This window comes from Puma concolor, chromosome B3, assembly GCF_028749965.1.
Source record: "Puma concolor isolate L17-30 chromosome B3, mPumCon1.1.hap2, whole genome shotgun sequence".
Lineage (NCBI taxonomy): Eukaryota > Metazoa > Chordata > Mammalia > Carnivora > Felidae > Puma > Puma concolor.
The window spans coordinates 98,402,946-98,421,732 of record NC_141672.1 but is presented as its reverse complement, the minus strand read 5'-3'; the positions used below and the strand labels follow the sequence as shown (position 1 = coordinate 98,421,732).

The 18,787-nt window shown below is 37.5% G+C and overlaps 1 protein-coding gene across 5 annotated transcripts in view; it reads left to right on the top strand.

Moving 5' to 3' along the window:
* Positions 1–18,787, top strand: part of WDR72 (WD repeat domain 72) — a 232,477-nt gene that overhangs the window by 72,593 nt on the left and 141,097 nt on the right. The window lies entirely within an intron of this gene.

Genomic DNA, 18,787 nt, shown 5'->3' with positions numbered 1-18,787 from the left:
ATCTCATAGTCCGTGAGTTTGAGCCCCACGTCGGGCTCTGTGCTGATGGCTCAGAGCCTGGAGCCTGTTTCATATTCTGTGTCTCCCTCTCTCTCTGAACCTCCCCTGTTCATACTCTGTCTCTCTCTGTCTCAAAAATAAATTTAAAAAGTTAAAAAAAAAAGAATTAGAGAAATAAGTGACTCATTAAAAAGGAACAACATCAGAATCATAGGGGTCCCAGAAGATGAAAAGAGAGAAAAGGGGTAGAAGGGTTATGTGAGCAAATCATAGTGGAAAACTTTCCTAACCTGGGAAATGATACAGACATCAAAATCCAGGAAGCACAGAGGACTCCCATTAGATTCAACAAAAACCGACCATTGACAAAGCATATGATAGTCAGATTCACAAAATACTCAGGCAAGGAGAGAATCATGAAAGTAGCAAAGGAAAAAAAGTTCTGAACCTATGAGGGAAGACAGATAAGGTTTGCAGCAAACCTATGCACAGAAACTTCACAGGCCAGAAAGGAATGGCAGGATATATTCAATGTGCTGAATCGGGAAAAATATGCAGCCAAGAATTTTTTATCCAGCAAGGCTGTCATTCAAAATAGAAGGAGAGATTAAAAGTTTCCCAGACAAACAAAGATTAAAGGAGTTCATGACCACTAAACCAGCCCTACAAGAAATTTTAAGGGGGACTCTCTGAGGGGAGAAAAGCAATGAATGAATGAATGAATGAATGAATGAATGAATACCAAAAGCAACAAAGACTAGAAAGGACCAGAGAACACCACCAGACATTCCAACTCTACAAGAAACATAATGGCAATAAATTTGTATCTTTCAGTAGTCACTCTAAATATCAATGGACTAAATGCTCCAATCAAAAGACATAGGGTAACAGAATGGATAAGAAAACAAGATCTATCTATATGCTGTTTACAAGAGACCCACTTTAGACCTAAATACACCTTCAGATTGAAAAGAAAGGGAATGGAGAACATCTATCATGCTAATGGTCGACAAAGGAAAGCCAGAGTAACCATACTTATATCAGACAATCTAGATTTAAAATAAAGAGTGTAACAAGAGATGAAGAAGGGCATTATATCATTATTAAGGGGTCTATCCACCAAGAAGACCTAACAATTGTTAACATTTAAGCTCCAAATGTGTGAGCACCCAAATATATATATCAATTAATCACAAACATAAAGTAACTCATTGATAAAAATACCATCATAGTAGGGGACTTCAACACCCCACTTACAACAATGGAGAGATCATCTAAACGGACAGTCAACAAGGAAACAATGGCTTTGAATGACACACTGGACCAGATAGACTTAACAGATATATTCAGAACATTTCATCCTAAAACAGCAGAATATACATTCTTCTCCAGTGCACATGGAACATTCTCTAGAAAAGATCACATACTAGGACACAAATCAGCCCTCAACAAGTACAAAAAGATTGAGATCATACTGTGCATATTTTCAGACCATAACATTATGAAACTCGAAATCAACCACAAGAAAAAATTTGGAAAGATAACAAATACTTGGAGACTAAAGAACATCCTACTAAAGAATGAATGGGATAACCGAGAAGCTAGAGAGGAAATTAAAAAGTACATGGAAGCTGGGGTGCCTGGGTGGTTCAGTCAATTAAGTATCCGACTCTTGGTTTCAGCTCAGGTCATGATCTCACAGTTTTGTGAGTTCAAGCCCCACATCAGACTCCAAGCTGACCGTGCAGAGCCTGGTTGGGATTCTCTGTCTCCCTCTCTTGCTCCTCCTCCATTTGCACTATTTTTGTCTCTCTCAAAATAAATAAATAAACTTAAAAAAATTAATTAAAAAAAGGTACATGGAAGCCAATGAAAATGATAACACCACAGCCCAAAACCTCTGGGACACAGCAAAAGCGGTCCTAAGAGGGAAGTATATAGCAATCCAGGCCTTCCTAAAGAAGGATTAAGGTCTCAGATACACAACCTAACCTTACACTGACTCCACGATCCACAAATTCCTTTTTAAAGAGACTGCTAAATGAAATGAAGTGTTTCTTTCCACTTTGAATGTAGCAAATTGCTTCACAGCAATATTAGCATTACCTGTGACACTGTAAACAATAGATGTCACAGATATTTTCATATTGCACCACAATTGTCACCAGTACCTCAAAGTACCATTTATGTTTCGCACTGCCATAAACTTTTAGGTATACCACTAGGTGTTGTCATTTCATGCTTTAATAAAGAAGCATATAAGTTTGGTTTTTAATATATTTTGATTATTGCGTTTCAACATAATTGATATCCTTTGTAATACTATGTATTTTATTTTTGACATTTTACTTTCTTATTTTTTTATTTTTTAATGTTTTTATTTATTTTTGAGACAGAGAGAGACAAAGCATGAGCAGGGGAGGGGCAGAGAGAGAGGGAGACACAGAATCTGAAGCAGGCTCCAGGCTCTGAGCTGTCAGCACAGAGCCCAACGTGGGGCTTGAACTCATGGACTGTTAGGTCATGGCCTGACCTGAAATCGGACGCTTAACCTACTGAGCCACCCAGTGGCCCCTTACTTTTGACATTTTAAACCAATATTGTGAAAAAAGGCTGGTTCACCACCTTTCCCCAGACTGCTGAAGGGGTCCATGGCATGAAAAGAAGTTAAGAGGTTTCTGTATGTGTATGACACATATACATATATCAGAGCAAAAATACAATAATAAATAATTTAACCTTATTAAATCAAATCCAACAATGAACACTGTATCACTGAAGAGTAGCATATAAGGCTCATTGTATATTTTTTACATTGATATAAATTATTACATTACATTATTAGACACATGTAAATGCATACACACACAAACACACGTGAATGCATGCTCACACCTCCTACATGAAACACACACACACACACACACACACACACACACACAGTAGTCTTCTATAATTCTACCTAGTGAACATAGATCTCTAGTTTGGTGAAATTATATAAATGTTAATTTGATCTTATAATTTCACAATCTTTTCAAAGTGAGGAAATTCCACAGATGTAGAACAACTCAAGAAAAAATGTTATCTACATGAGGTAGTTTCTACTGTGCCCTTTAAGATCTAGATATTGCATTGAAATGCTATTAAAATAAACACAAATAATTTTTTCCCAAATTTGGATTTGCTTCTTTGTCAATTCTTACTAGTTATAAACATTTGAACAATTATCTACATTTTATTACAGAATTATACTTCCTATGAACATGGCTCTATATTATTTTTAGATATCCCTGACTTATTTTTAAAAATCTACATTATATGATAAATTGTTATCTGGTAAAACACATACACAGGTGTTTACGTGTATGTATATGTGTGTCCCTTTTAATTAAGCTATTATTCAACCTACCTTTTTTTTTTCAATCTCCTATCATGTTAATATGTATTAAGCATATTGTTGTGATATTTGCAGGATATCTTTGGAACATTTTGTATGCTCCGAAACTTATATGAAAATCAATACAGTCTCATTCAAATGATAAAGCTAAATATTTTTTTCTCTTAAAGTTACTTTGACCAATTAAGTAGTACCCTTAACTGCCTTATTGTTTACCTTGTCAATTGCTATCTTTCTGGGTTTTACTTTGGTAAAGAAAATACTTGCTATTACCACTTTTAGCTGATTTCTGCAGTCTAATTACACTTTTGGATCAAGTGCTTGTTGGATACTTCTGTTACATATCTGAATTTAATGTTCTCAGGAGCTTATTCCACAGCAGCAGAACACATCGGGATGGTTGCTCTGTGGCTCCTCCTTAGTTTGGCCCCTTCTGCAAGCATTTTATATGGACACCTGGAACGTTAGTGGGTTTCACAGCTGCCATATTTGGCAAAATAAACCCAAAGGAGCCATCTGCCCCTCCTCATGCTGCCTTTCAATTCCCTAGCAACTTCCCAGTAGCCAGCTGCCACAGAAATGATTGGAAAGCAAGACTCAGTGGACTGTAATGATTGTTATTCTCTGGGAAAGTAGGTTCTCTGATCTGGCTAAAAGATAAAGGATATTGGATGCACTTAATTCATCTGAATGTATCAATAATATCCAACCTCTCCCACTAACTTGTTAGGATTTGATGGGAAGAGCCTTTTATGTTTCTAGGGATGAATCAGGTGAAAACGAAATCCAAAGGTCAAATCCTTGACTAGGAGTGGTGAGCAGAAAGTTTGACTGTGGGAATGCCAGATTTTATCTTGTGTGCTATAGAAAAGGTTGGTTGCTAATCTCAGCCTGTCAAAAAGTCCTGGGCATGGATTGGTCCACTATTTTCCCCAGTCCTTTTCACATTCAAGTGCATGTGGATTCCATTCCCCCTCTACATCCATGTGCTGAGAAGACAAAGAGCTTTTTGCAGCCACTTGGAAGCATCAGAGTAACAGAAGCTCCATTGAGGGACACAGGATGTCATCTTATAGTTAGTTCATCATTTAAGTGGATAGCAAATTATTTTTGCAAATTTAGTTAAATGATTTGGATAAAGTCTTTTATTTATCCATTTGGATAAAGACTTTATCCAAATAATTTAACTAAATGATAGATCAGAACTGAGAACATTTAGGGCTTAGGATTCTAGGAAAGTAATTGGAATAAGAAGATTTGACACACACACACACACACACACACACACACACACACACAGATTTGACAAAACAATTTACTTTGAAGCCATGATTTGCACTGGAGGTTTAACTTTTTTTTTTCTTTTTTCAACGTTTTTATTTATTTTTGGGACAGAGAGAGACAGAGCATGAACGGGGGAGGGGCAGAGAGAAAGGGAGACACAGAATCGGAAAGAGGCTCCAGGCTCTGAGCTATCAGCCCAGAGCCTGACGCGGGGCTCGAACTCACAGACCGCGAGATCGTGACCTGGCTGAAGTCGGACGCTTAACCGACTACGCCACCCAGGCCCCCCTAACTTTTTTTTAATCATCACATTTTTTCTTACTTCCAGAAGCATCATTTGTAAGTCTAGTTTGAAAACCCCATTGTTAATATGTTCCTTATTTTATGGCCATAATTTTTTATTAATTTTGTTGTCTCCATTTCTTACAACTATGATCATTCCCCCAAAATTGGTCTATTAGCAAAGCTATCCATCATCATTGATTTCATAAAGGAAGTTGTGTTTTCTTTAAAGCACTAGATTTAAAAGAATCTTTAGCAAATCACAATTTAATTTAGATGACAGAGAAAAAACAATCGGTACAACCTGAGGTTTGGAATTAGATGACTTAGCTTACCTGTATAGATAGAAGGAGAAGTCAAATGCATGATGTGATATCCTACGTTACCGTAAACTGAATATCCTAGCAACTCATCTCAGAGATTATCTGTTTCATTACTTCTGGCCTCCTGGCTACTGATTATTTTCAATACAGTTTCACATTCTTTTTGCCACAATTCAAAATCTCAAAAGCTCTGAAAAAAGTGTTTTTTATTAGTTTATGGTAAAGCAACAAAACCAAATCTTAACTCACATGAGGTTATTTATTCCACTGAGTGTAAATATTCTTTTTTTCTGCAGATAAATGACTTGTTTGATTACTGTCTTCTCTACAAGACTCTCCTACAGCTATTTAACAATAAACCTATGTGCATTATCTTATCTCTCCAAAATAAAAAAAAAATCCTGAATTCTAAAACCTTGTGGATCTAAATGTTTTGGATAAGGAATTGTGAGCTTCTATTATCTTTGTCATTCTCCCCAAAGTAAATGATAGTTTCCTACAAATTGCCATCTATACCCTGTGTCTTTGCTTTCTTGTCTCCCCTTTATTGAACGTATTTTAATCTGGCTTTTGTCTACACTATTCCTCTTCTTGAGGTTCCCTCACTGCCAGGTTCAGTTGTCATCCTCTGGGTGGCAGGTACTTGACTTCTCTGCAGTCACTGTCACCAATGTCCTTCTTTTCTCTTTCTCTCCATGCCTTCCATGGCATCCCCTTCCCCTAATAACCAACAGCGCCTGTTTCTCAGGTTGTGCTGATTCCTCAAGCCCTCTCTATCATTCCCTCTGTCTCTTCTCAGTGTACTTATCTTTTTGTTTGTATTTTCCTTGAGCTGTCTCATCAACAGAGTTGCTTTTTGTGTGTGTGGTGAAATATATATAACATAAAATTTGCTATTTTAACAGTTTTTCAGTGCACCATTTAGTGGCATTAAGTGCATTCATATTGTGGAACCATCACCACCATCCACATCTGGAAAATTTTCATCTTCCCCAAGTGAAACTCTGTACCCATTAAAAAATAAGTTCCCACTCCTTCCTCCCCTCAGCTCTTGACCATCATCATTCTACTTTCTCTCTATATAAATTTGATTACTCATAGAAGTAGAATCATACTTATATGATATAAGATATAAGTAAAATCATACAATATTTGTGGGGCTTTTTTTGTGACTGGTTTATTTCACTTAGCATAGTGTCCTCAAGGTTCATCTGTGTTGTAACATGTGTCAGATCACTCTCTATTTTTAAGGCTGAATAATGTTCCATTGTTATCTTCTAATTTAGAATCTAATTCTAATTCACTGAGTAAGATAATGGCTGATGCCAGAAGACCTATCTATATTCTTTAATATATAAATATATATATTTATATGTAATGGAATATCACACAGCCATAAAAAAGGATGAGATCATGCTATCTGTGACAGCATGGATGGACCTATAGGGTATTATGCTAAGTAAAATGAGTCAGACTGAGAAAGACAAACACTGTATGATTTCACTCATACGTGAATTCTTAGAAAAGAAATTGAATACACAAACAAAAAGCAGAATCAGACCTATAAATATACAGAACAAATTCATTTGCCATAGGAGAGGGAGATAGGGAGATGAGCAAAATGGGTGAAGGGGAGTGGGAGATACAGGCCTCCAGTTATGGAATAAATAAGTCATGGGAATAAAAGCCACAGCATAAAAAACATAATCAGTGATATTTTAATAGTGATGTGTAGTGTCAGATGGTAGTTACACATGACTTATAAATTTGTCTAATCACTATGTTGGACACTGTCAACTCTACTCAAATTAAAAAAACTAAACATATTCTGGCTAAAGAAGGATAAGGAAACAGTTCTATGTAGTTAGGAATCCACCAAAGGCCCCTGGCTATGTAAGAAACCTAAACAGTTCATTTGATGACAGTCCTGATCAGTAATCTCAGAGGGAAGTACTGTTTCCTGGGCCCAATACTATCAACAGTGTCTGGTGATGAACTGTGATCATTGAAAGATAAATTATATGGTGCATTTTATTTTGTAAGCCTCCAGTAAGGCATGGAATTATATATTTCAGAGGCGCCAAGAACGTTTAAAAATAAAATGGTTTAGAGACATAGATTTAGACATAGATTTAGATTGGGGTTTTTATTATCTTTTGCATAAACTATTGAAAATTTCCTAACTGATTACCTTGTCAGTCAAACTCTTCAATTCTCTTCTCCATTTTGCCAACCAAACATTACCTATTTTATTATTATTATTATTATTATTATTATTATTATTATTATTTTAGAGAGAGAGAGAGAAAGAGGGCCTGGGATCCCTGGGATCATGACATGAGCTGAAATCAAGTGTTGGCCACTCAATTGACTGAACCGCCAGGCACCCCAAACATTATCTACTATTTTAAACTCAGCGTTAAGGCACCTGGGTAGCTTGGTTGGTTGATGTCCAACTTCAGCTCAGGTCATGATCTGCTGGTTTGTGAGGCTGAGACTTTCATTGGGCTCTCTGCTGCCAGCACAGAGCTTTGGATCCTCTGTCCCCCTCTCTCTCTGCCCCTCCTCTGCTCATGCTGTCTCTGTCTCAAAAATAAATAAATAAGTAAATAAAATAAAACATTAAAAAAAAAACCCTCATTGCTGAACATGCTAGTGCTCATGGTCTGTGGTGGAGCCTGGAGCCTGCTTCAGAGTCTGTGTCTCCCTCTCTCTCTGCCCCTCTCCTGCTTACACTCTCTGAAAAATAAAATAACATAAAAATAAATAAAATTAAACAGAAGTTAAATAAGATGTATATTAAGTGCTAAGCAAAGTGCTTTAGCACTTAAAAAGCCTCAGTGGTAGCTAATAGTAATTATGGTGATAATGATGATAATATGTATCTTACATATGATTTTTTCCAAAATAATTGAGTGCTTTTTAAAGTTTATTTATTTAGTTTTGAGAGAGAAAGAGTGAGCAGGAGACAGGCAGAGAGAGAATCCCAAGCAGGCTCCAATTGTCTGTGCAGAGCCCAGTGCAGGGCTCAAACTCAGGAACCATGAGATCATGATCTAAGCCAAAATCAGGAGTCAGACATTTAATAGACTGGGTCACCTAAGCACCCCTAAAAGGCATTTTTTTTCATGTGTTATATGATTGTTTATTACCAGCTATTTAACAAATATCTTCATGGCTCCTAATAGACCATGAGGATGAGAGAAGGGGTTATTAAAAAAAAAGTAAATGTCTAACCAGTCTTCACATTTATTACTTTTTATGACTTGATGACTCTATGTGACTAGTTTATGAAGCAGGAAATTTCACATGAAATAATTAAAAAAAGAATAACAAATTTGAGGTCTAAATCTGGTCCAAAGTAAAAGCATTGCGGCAAATCCTAATTGTATTAGCTCTCTGTTGCCGTGTAACAAATTTCCACAAATTTAGTCACTTAAAGCAACGTCCATTTACAGTCACGGTTCATAAGTAGGAAGCCCAAGTGAGATCAGCTAGGTTCTCTGCTTGGTCACAGGCCAAATTCAAGGTTCAGCCACCTGGGATCTCAGCTGGAAGCCCTGGGGAACAACTCACTCACTTTCAAGCTCATTCAGATCCTTGGCAGAATTTAGTTCTTTATGGCTGTAGGTCTGAGGTCCTTGCTGGTTGTTCACCAGCTGTCACTGTCTAGAGGCCACTCTGACCTTTGTATGTGGCCTTCTCCATCTTCAAACCAGTAATGACACTTTGGATCCCTCTAATGCTTTAAATCTCTCTGACTTCCCCCTCAATTCACCAGCTAGAGAAAATTCTCTGCTTTTAAAAGGCTCACCTAAATAGGCCTGACCCACCTGAATAATCTCCCTATTTTAAGGTCAGCTGATTAGAAGCCTTAATTTTATTTGCCATGTCACGACATAATCATTGTAGTGCTATTCCATCATAGTCACCAGGGAGGGCATCACATGAAGATCTGGCCACTGGGGATTATTCTTAGAATTCTGCCTGTCATGCTGGTGTTCAGGTAGGATTCTTTCTGGAGGTTCCCATGGCCGAGTGAGTCCATGGGATAGAAGATTGAAGAGATGGGAAAAGATTATTGGGTAAAGGAACAGGGAATGAAATTTTACAGATGGCCTGGGGAGTCAGGACTATAGTGAGGGTACACAGAGCATTGGTGCTTTCGAACTAAACCCTGACACGCCTGCTGGAGCTCTGATCACCCATTATTTGCCTCAGGGAAAGACTGCCATGTCCCAAAGGGAAAATTGATTGCAATTAAATGCTTTTGCCTCCCAGCTCCACTGTACCCACCCCCCTAAAAAAGGAGACTTTTCATATGCCCTCACCCATTATCCAGCACCTTTTTCAGGAGACTGTACCCCATTTTTTTCTTTCCCAATATAATTCCTCTATCCAGGCAAAATTCCAGATCAAGTCAGCAAGATATTTACCTAAGTGAAGAAATGATAGAATCAAATCTCATCAAGGATATTGTATGCTCTAATTAACTTAACCTTCCACCAAGAGCATGAGAGGGGAAAAAAAAAACTATTCTTGAAATATTTTAAAATTAAAAAATACACATACCAGCTTTAAAAAAAAATCAAACAAAACAGAGTGAATGACATTTTGCAAAACTCAGAAGCAGTACAATTTTAATGTTTTGTATATGATGGGTAATTACAAACTTAATTAAATACATTCTTCACATCATAATACACAAACACTCTCTGTGACTATCACCTCTTAAATTGTAAATTGTATTAAGTTTAGAGTGAGGTTAAAAATTCAGTTAGTCATAGAAGATTCTATGGTGTTAGCACATGTTTAAGTACATACCTTGCAAAGAGAATGTTAGTTTAAAATTTATTTAAAATGAATGCATTATTTGTATTCTGTATACATCTCAGCAACCATACACCCTTATGTGTGTCAAGCCTTTTTTTTCTTTCAGCCCACCCCCACCCCTTTATTCTGTTTTTCTGGAGAGTTGAGTGTGGCCCAGCTGATAAGTCCCAGTATTGCTCTGAATATGCTGGAGGCAGTGACAGAGCTGGGGTTAAGGTCGTGGTGGTCAGGGACTTTGTAAAAATGTATATACCCTTCAGGTGTAGAAGTTTGACTCCAAGCCAATTGTAAGTCTGTTATCATATTAGGACCTCTATATGGAACAAAATGAGCCACATCCTTGACAACCTATTTTACAGCTGAATATATTTTATTCAAGTATATTAAGGAGTGACCGTATGTACCTTTATGCCTAATTTAATGTTTTCAGGTCCTTTCCTTTTCCCCACCCTTCCTTTACTTTCTAGTTAGCTACGTTTGATACCTTCAGGATTCTCCATCTCTGATCAGAATCTCCATCAGTTATACATTTTCTGGAGTAAGATGAAATAATTGTGAAATGGTTTTGTTAGTAAGGGGACACCCAGTCCATCTCCTTACCCTTCTGTGAAAAAAGGCAATGAACTTCGTGTGTAACAAGATAAATGATAAATCTTACAACAGACCCAGTGGTCAAATTCCTTGATAAGTGGATTTTGATGACAGCTGTCAGTTAGCTGTTTTGCTGAAACCTGATTTCATGAATTTGACTGCTAAATTTGATAATGAGGCCTTTTTTTTTTTTTTTTTTACTATATTCTGTTTTAGAGATAGGTACTCTGAAATATTTCTGTCCTCTCTCTCACAGCCCAATATCGTGGTGGAATCAGTTATAAAATGCTGGCCTGAAAAGAGACTTAATTCTATAATGTATCCACGTACATATTTTTTGTTTTTGTTGTAAGCGTTCTTCATATAAGTACAATTTATATTCACTGCTAATTCCATAATAGGAATTATTTACCAAATTTTGATTTTTCACAATCCCACAGTAAGCTGAATATTTAATTGAAAATGTTTTTAGGAGTACGTGGGTGTCTCAGTGAGTTAAGCGAGTTAAGCATCTGACTCTTGATCTTGGCTCAGGTTTTGATCTTGGGGTCATGAGTTCAAGCCTCATGCTGGGTTCTGTGCTACGAGTGGAGACTATTTAACCAAAAAGAAAAAAAAGTTTTTATTTTTTGGTGAAACAAATTGTTTAAGATTTGTAGGTTTAACTGATGGTTACCGAAGGTGGAGGTACTTAGATGAAGGGGATTATGAGTACAGTCATTCTGATGAACACTGAGTAATCCACACAATTGTTAAATCACTATATTGCACACCTAATATGAACTAATTTAACGACATATGTTAATTACTCTGGAATCAAAATAAAAAACACAATAAAATTTGTAGGTTTACAATATATATGGTTTTAGTGGCCTGGGAGGATTTTATGTTCCTGTAGTAATTTTATTTTGAGGAAGATGTTCTCCTGCATTGTTCTGAGGAAAAACACCATGGATTATAGTAAGTTAGTCACTGTGTCACATTTATTTACGTGTAACTTTAAGTAAATAAAATGTTTCTGTACATTGTGATACAATGTTACTCTATCTGGGTATTATTTTTGAATCAATTTATTTCTGATCATTTGCTGATAGATTCATCAAGTGACTATGATTTCTTTTTTAATGATTTCTGTTCCTTTTGGGATAGTAGCTATTCCTTTTCCCACTGATTTAGTGGGAATTATTAAGTATTAGGATAGAATTTGGCTGGTTGGAGATTTAAAATAAGTAATTTAAAACTATCCATTAATTGGTAATAGGCCACGATAATTTTGTTGATCTTGGAAAGTAACTATTAGTGAAAGCTGAAATAACTGTTTAGATAGAAGATAGCAAATATTAAAAATATGGGCCAATTACAAGAGACATAAAATCAAAGGAGCAAGTTTTGGCTATTTGGAAAGGAATTAACGGTTGGAATATTACTATTCCTTCTTCCCTTTCTTTACATAGACATTCAAGTCTGTTACATCTTTAAGCCATATTTTATCATCTGAAAGTATTCTCTTTACTCTGCCTTGCTCTTCTCCCACAACTGAAAGCAGCATCCTTCATGGTAACACATCTTGCTTTAAGATAGCTTGGTACTTCAAAATCAAATTTCATAACAGGCACATCACAAAGTGATTATTTGCCATATATTAAAACTCATATATCAAAACAGGCAAAAAAAAGAAACCCTATAGGTATCCTATATGCATCGAGAATCCTAATGCATTTATTTATTTTTTTAAGTTTATTTATTTTGAGAGAGAGAGAGAGAGAGAGAGCAGGGGAGGGGCAGAGAGAGAATCCCAAGCAGGCTCCGCATTGTCAGTGTAGAGCCCGATGTGGGGCTCAGGCTTCTGAACCATGAGATCATGACCTGAGCCGAAATCAAGAGTCAGACACTTAACCAACTGAGCCAGCCAGGTGCCCCTGCAATGCTAATGCATTTAAAATATGGCTGTCCTTTAGAAACATACTGATTTACAACGGTTTCTGAGTCTTCCTCTTTTCCTCTTCTTTCTTCTTTGTGTACAGAAATTTCTAAAGGTTTTGTGCTGGTGTCTTGACACATCTCACTGCAAACTCTGCTGGAGATGATATTCTTTCGTTGAGATTTAGTCCGCACCCAGTTGCTGCTCATGCCTCAGCCTTTGTCTCTGTGCTTCTACCACTACCTGGAACTCTACACTGTTAACTTTACATATCTGTTTGGATGTTCTCCAACTCGGCCTTTTCAACAATAGAAGAAACATCTCTGTTCCCTCTTTATTAGGTCCTTCAGGTAGCTAGGAAGCAGTTTGAAGCCGAATTAAGTTGGTTTTATCAGAAAGAAGTACTTACTGTAAGGACTCAGGGGTGTGCTGCAGAGGCTTCAGAGGGGCAATAGTCCTTAGAAAGGACTAAACACAGAACTAGAAAGTTGAGGGTCTGTCTCTCTCTCCCTCTCTCTGCCTCCCTTTTCTTCCCTCTCTGTGCATTTTCTGTCTCTTCCTGTGCATTTTCTTAGTCTTTTCTCTCTGTATTCTAGCATATTCTGCTCCTTAGTCCATGGAGCATGAAATGACCACTCCATAAGTCAACATGTTGCATTTGGAGACTGATTCGCTGTTTCCAGTTCCAAATTCTCGAGGCATCAGTAAGGACCTGGCAACATAGTGGAGAGGTAGTGCAGGTACCAGGCATGTGAATGACACACTGTTCCCAGGGCTGACAATCTCTTGGTGCTGGGGTCAGCGTTTATAATGAGTATAGTTTGGCATTAACTCCTGTCACACTGGACCCTGTTATGCTCTGATGCCTTCATAGCCTTCTCCTTCCACTGCTATAGGGAAAGGGTAACATTTTAACTTATTCATTCGGTGAACAGGTATTGAGCCCTGCTTTGTTGCAAGCTCTCATAGAATATATACTTGCCAAAATGTGTATCTATGTATCTATGTATCTATATCGATATCTAGATATATGTAGATATTGATATAGATAGATAGATAGATAGATAGATAGATAGATAGACATATCTATCTATCTATCTATTATCTGGTAAGGAGGCAGCCCTGAATTTAAGTAAGCAAATAAAATACACCAATTACAAATGTGTTAAGTTCTGTAAAATAAAGGGAAGAAGCTGACATAGAAAACAATGCAAGAGAGGATAAGGATTTTCTTTAGAAGGCATCTCTGAGGAGGTGAGATATTCAGCTAATACTTAAAGAATGGCTAGACCTAGCAGGCAAGGATTTGTTTATTCTAAGGATGATTTTAAAAAGATCTGATTTGTGGGGCGCCTGGGTGGCGCAGTCGGTTAAGCGTCCGACTTCAGCCAGGTCACGATCTCGCGCTCCGTGAGTTCGAGCCCCGCGTCGGGCTCTGGGCTGATAGCTCGGAGCCTGGAGCCTGTTTCCGATTCTGTGTCTCCCTCTCTCTCTGCCCCTCCCCCGTTCATGCTCTGTCTCTCTCTGTCCCAAAAATAAATAAATGTTGAAAAAAAAATTAAAAAAAAAAAAAGATCTGATTTGTGAGCAAGGGGAGGATGACATGGGAGGAATCAGAGGCAAGAATATGACTTATAGGTCAAGGAGTTTGGATTTAATCCCAAGTGTAGCCACAGTAAAAAATCATTAGCCAGGTTGCTGATGTCATATAATCCATTAAGAAGTATTTATCTATCCTTTAATTTAGGCCAGACTTCAGCCTGGTTTACTAAAGAGGATTAAAAAATAAGTCAGATATATAATCCTACTGATTGTGATTATAACCTAGCCTGAGAAACAAGGCTGATTGAAGAGACATTTGAGTCGCAGGTAGGAAACAGTGGGGGCCCACTGTGGTCATATGCCCAGTGACCTCAGGCCTGGGTGTCAGGCAGATCCCAGAGCCACAGAGCCAAGAAAGTTTGTTAAACTGCTCACAAAGGTCTGAATGAGAACTTGTCATGTGTCAGAGGGGGGCTATCATGTAGCACAGCATATACTGTGTGCCAGAACCTTCTAAGCCTTTTAAAATATCTACTCAATGGGTACCTGAGTGGCTCAGTCGTTAAACCTCTGACTTCAGCTCGGGTCGTGATCTCACAGTTTGTGTCACAGTTTGAGTCTCACACTGGGTGAGCTGGAGCCCTGCTTCGGGTGAACACGAGCCCCTCTTTGGGTAAAACACAAGCCCTGGTGAGCCTTGCTTCTCTTTCTCTCTCTCTCTGTCTCATTGCCCCTCACTCATGTGCACCATCTCTCTGTCTCAAAAAATTAATAATAAAATAAAATAAAATAAAATAAAATAAAATAAAATAAAATAAAAATCTGTTCAATATAATCCTCATAGTAACCCTGTGAGGTGAGAATTATTATTTAAGCCCATTGCACAGGTGAGGAAACAGAGGCACAGAAATGTAAAATGACTTGCCCAGAACCACACAACTGATAAAGGAAAACCAGGATTCACGTGCAGGGCAATCTGGTGCTGAGTCTTCTCGTAGCCACCGTGCAGTGATGTCTCCATGCTGTCATCCTTGACAAGTAGAGAGGACAATGGCTGGACAGGGTTGAAAAGTTGGGGGGGGGGGGTCACAGGGAAAGTTTTGGTTAGGAAAAAAAAGTGATTAGGTATGCACTGTTGGATTGGTGGTAATAGCAGGACATACAAGTGGAAATATTGTCAGTATGGGCCTAGGGCTCTGCCGGGAGGATCTTGCTACTCCTTGTAATTCTGTGCACTTGCTTTTCGAAGGAATAAGCAGTTTGGGGTCAGTAAAAGTGTTTCTAATGCTTACTGGTGTCATCTTTCCTTTACTTTGTTAGGACGCTAATTGTTGTAAGCTGTTTTAGGATTGATTCCATCCTCAAGGGTACTATTATTAGTTTAGGATTAGAATAAGTTGTATTAAAACTCATATATTAATGACAAAATAATAGAAAAAAATGCAAGATACATAATTGCCTAGAAAGCATTTTAATACAGTGCGATTTTACTTGTAATAGATTTTATGGTATTTTTCACATAATATCTACCCTGAAAGAGGAAATGATCTTATCATGCAAGTTAATATATAATTCATACATGTCTGTCCTTATCATGTTCAGATTGATTCAGTGCAGAGTTAAGTGTGAGTTAGCTTGTATTCTCGATGTAGCACAGTGCAAAGAAAAAAGAAAGTTCTAGTAATCATTGAGTTCACTTTGGAAAGCAAAAGTTCTCTTGAAATTGCATGTTGAATTAAGCAATTTTGTAAACCTTCACTTTCTGATATTTCTTTAATATCAAGAAGCAGTGACTATTCTGTCTGTTGCCAGAGACAGCTTATCAGAGTTACAAAGGCATGCTTTGTTGGACCTTGTCAGGGTAATGCCATCCCTCCTAGGTTACTCGTTTTGCTATAGACTCTTCTAACAATTTAAATATGTCCCTGGAGTTATGTGAATTCCTTAATTTCAGGATGTATTAAAAAGAACATTCTGTATCAAGAATGTTTTATCGTGGTATATTAATCTGTCTAATCAAGAGGGAGAAATGACCCAGTAATTTGAACAGAGAACGTTTAATACGAAGAATTATTAACTATCACAAAGAATTTGATGAGGAATTGGTTGATAACAGCTAAAGAAAACTCTAAAGAATACAGGAATAGAAGATTTAAGAGGCAACCACTACTCCTAGAACTGAGATAAGCTGCCCATGGAAGAGATTCCTTAGGGTGAAGATCTTGATTTTACTGGAGAGGTCATAGCTGTGGTCACTGGAAGGTAGAGAAGCTGGTGTGGTGTGGTGGGGTGTGGTGTGGAGGAGAGGGGTGTGGTATGGTATAGTATAGTGTGGTGTGGTGGAACTTGCAAGAAATATGCTCCCTAGGCTGCTAGGGCAAGCTGTTCACAGGGAGATGTCTCACTGGGAGTACTGTGTCATACAACCACACAAAGGGTGTGCCAAAGGGGGCTGCTGCCTGCTGGGTGCTGCTGGCTGCCAAGTACTACAGGCCTAGTGCTGGGGAAGCCGCTCACGCTGGGGAGAACCTTTTCTTCTACTAGGATTTTCCATGATGTTTTATCCTCAAAGGTTGACATTGTACCAGCTACTGAAGGAGAAATGTTTAATTTTTTCTAATGTTTATTCATTTTTGAGAGAGAGAAACATACAAAGCATGAGCGGGGGAGGGGCAGAGAGCAAGGAAGACCTAGAATCCGAAGCATGCTCCAGGCTCTGTGCTGTCAGCATTGAGCCTGATGTGGAGCTCGAACCCACAAACCATGAGATCATGACCTGAACCCAACCAACTGAGCCACCCAGGCGCCCCAGGAAAAACATTTAAAAGAACACATATCCATTTTCACAGCACAGGCAATGAAGGACGAACCTGGGACTAAGCAGCAATGCATTGATATCTGGCATACCTGGGAATCCCTATCTATCCATTCTCAGGGTTTTGACCAAGGGCTTTTAAAAGCTATTGTCCTTCCTTATGTCTTATTTGTGCCTCACATAATTATCTTCACATATTTTACAGTTAATCATGATGGAAACTATTGTTCACAAAACCAAGTGTCCACCATTTTGTTAGAATGTGAGATTTTTTGTTTGCAGTGAAAATAGCTTTGTGTTATTTTAAATATTATAGCAGATTAGTTTTCAGATATTTCTTGCCTCTACACAACCGTTAGATGTTAAGTAAGCTAGAGAGGGGCCAGGACTGAGCCATTCTTGTTTAGTATAAATTGCCAGCATCTGGCACAGTGAATGACCCATAGTAGATGCTAAGTTGATTATTTATCTATGCATGAATGAAAATAGATTACAACTGCCCAAGTTCATGGGTAAACTGTTTTCATCACTGAGAAATACAAGAGATAGTTATGTTTGTGTAAGACATTAGGTATAGAGTAATAAATGTGTGTATCTAAAATGTATAGTATAGGCACATATCATATGTATCAAAGTACAGTAAATTCTTTCCCAAGAATTCTCAAAATCATTTTTAAAAAATCATAGTTTGAGAAGCCACAGAAAACCAATGAGGAGAAAATATCCATGGTGATACCATATGCAAAGAGAGATATCTCAGAAAGTCAGTGAATTTTGTTAGGTGTCACAGTTACAAGTTCTGGAACATAGTCCTTTTCATAAAGGAGTAAGAAGTATTATCTTTGGTTTGAGAAACTTTTGTTATTATCATCCTTGGGAGAAGGGGTTTTCTTGTTCCTGCCTGCTTTATTTGTTCAAGATATACCAATCTTGACTGGACCAAAAAGCCTAGAGAAATAACATGCTTGCGAGTTTGTATGCTAAATGTGTCAGTTAATGAATGCAGAAATGTTATAATGAAAAAAAAAAAATCATTGTTAAGAGACTAGAGATGAAACTTCAACCCAGTATTTTAGCATTGTAGCTGTTGTGATTTAGAATCCAAAGTACCAACTAATGGTAGTTTAGTTGCTATAAAGGAATGATACGGAAGAGAGAAGGAAAAATGAGAAAAGACTGGGTAGTTGTAATCTTCCACTTATCTAAAGACACGGTGGTATGGAATTCTTTCTATATTCTTATTGTAATTCCCTTAAATTTATATTTTCTGAATACTATTAGTAAGAATTACCTTTTTCTTTCTTAACAATTAGTACAGCTACTTTCTTACTGATAGGGAAGGAGTAATATGAGACAAAATCTGTATTAAGATTGTATGTCAAGTTAATTTTCTTTAGCATCTTTACTTAGTAGGATATAGGTTATATATTTAACATAGAATGAATAATGCAAAGGAAGAGACAGTGGTCATGATTAATTCATATTTATTTCAGTGAGAGTTTGGCATCATATTTTATAAAAGCACTAACTCCTTGTGAATTGTGTTCTGATACTTTCGCCCTGTTTTGTACTTGTTCCTTTTAACTTTAGATTGAAGTTACAGAACCTTGAAATTCTGGAACTGGAGGAATGGCAGAGAAGAGGGCAAAGAATTGTTGTTGTTGTTGTTGTTTTTCTAATAACATAAATAAACGTCAAAGGACGTAATAGCAACAATAACAACAACAATAACGAATTTCTAGAGTGGCCTGCATTCCTGAAGTTGTGAGAGCCCCTGAGTGAAGGATGTAGTAATACAA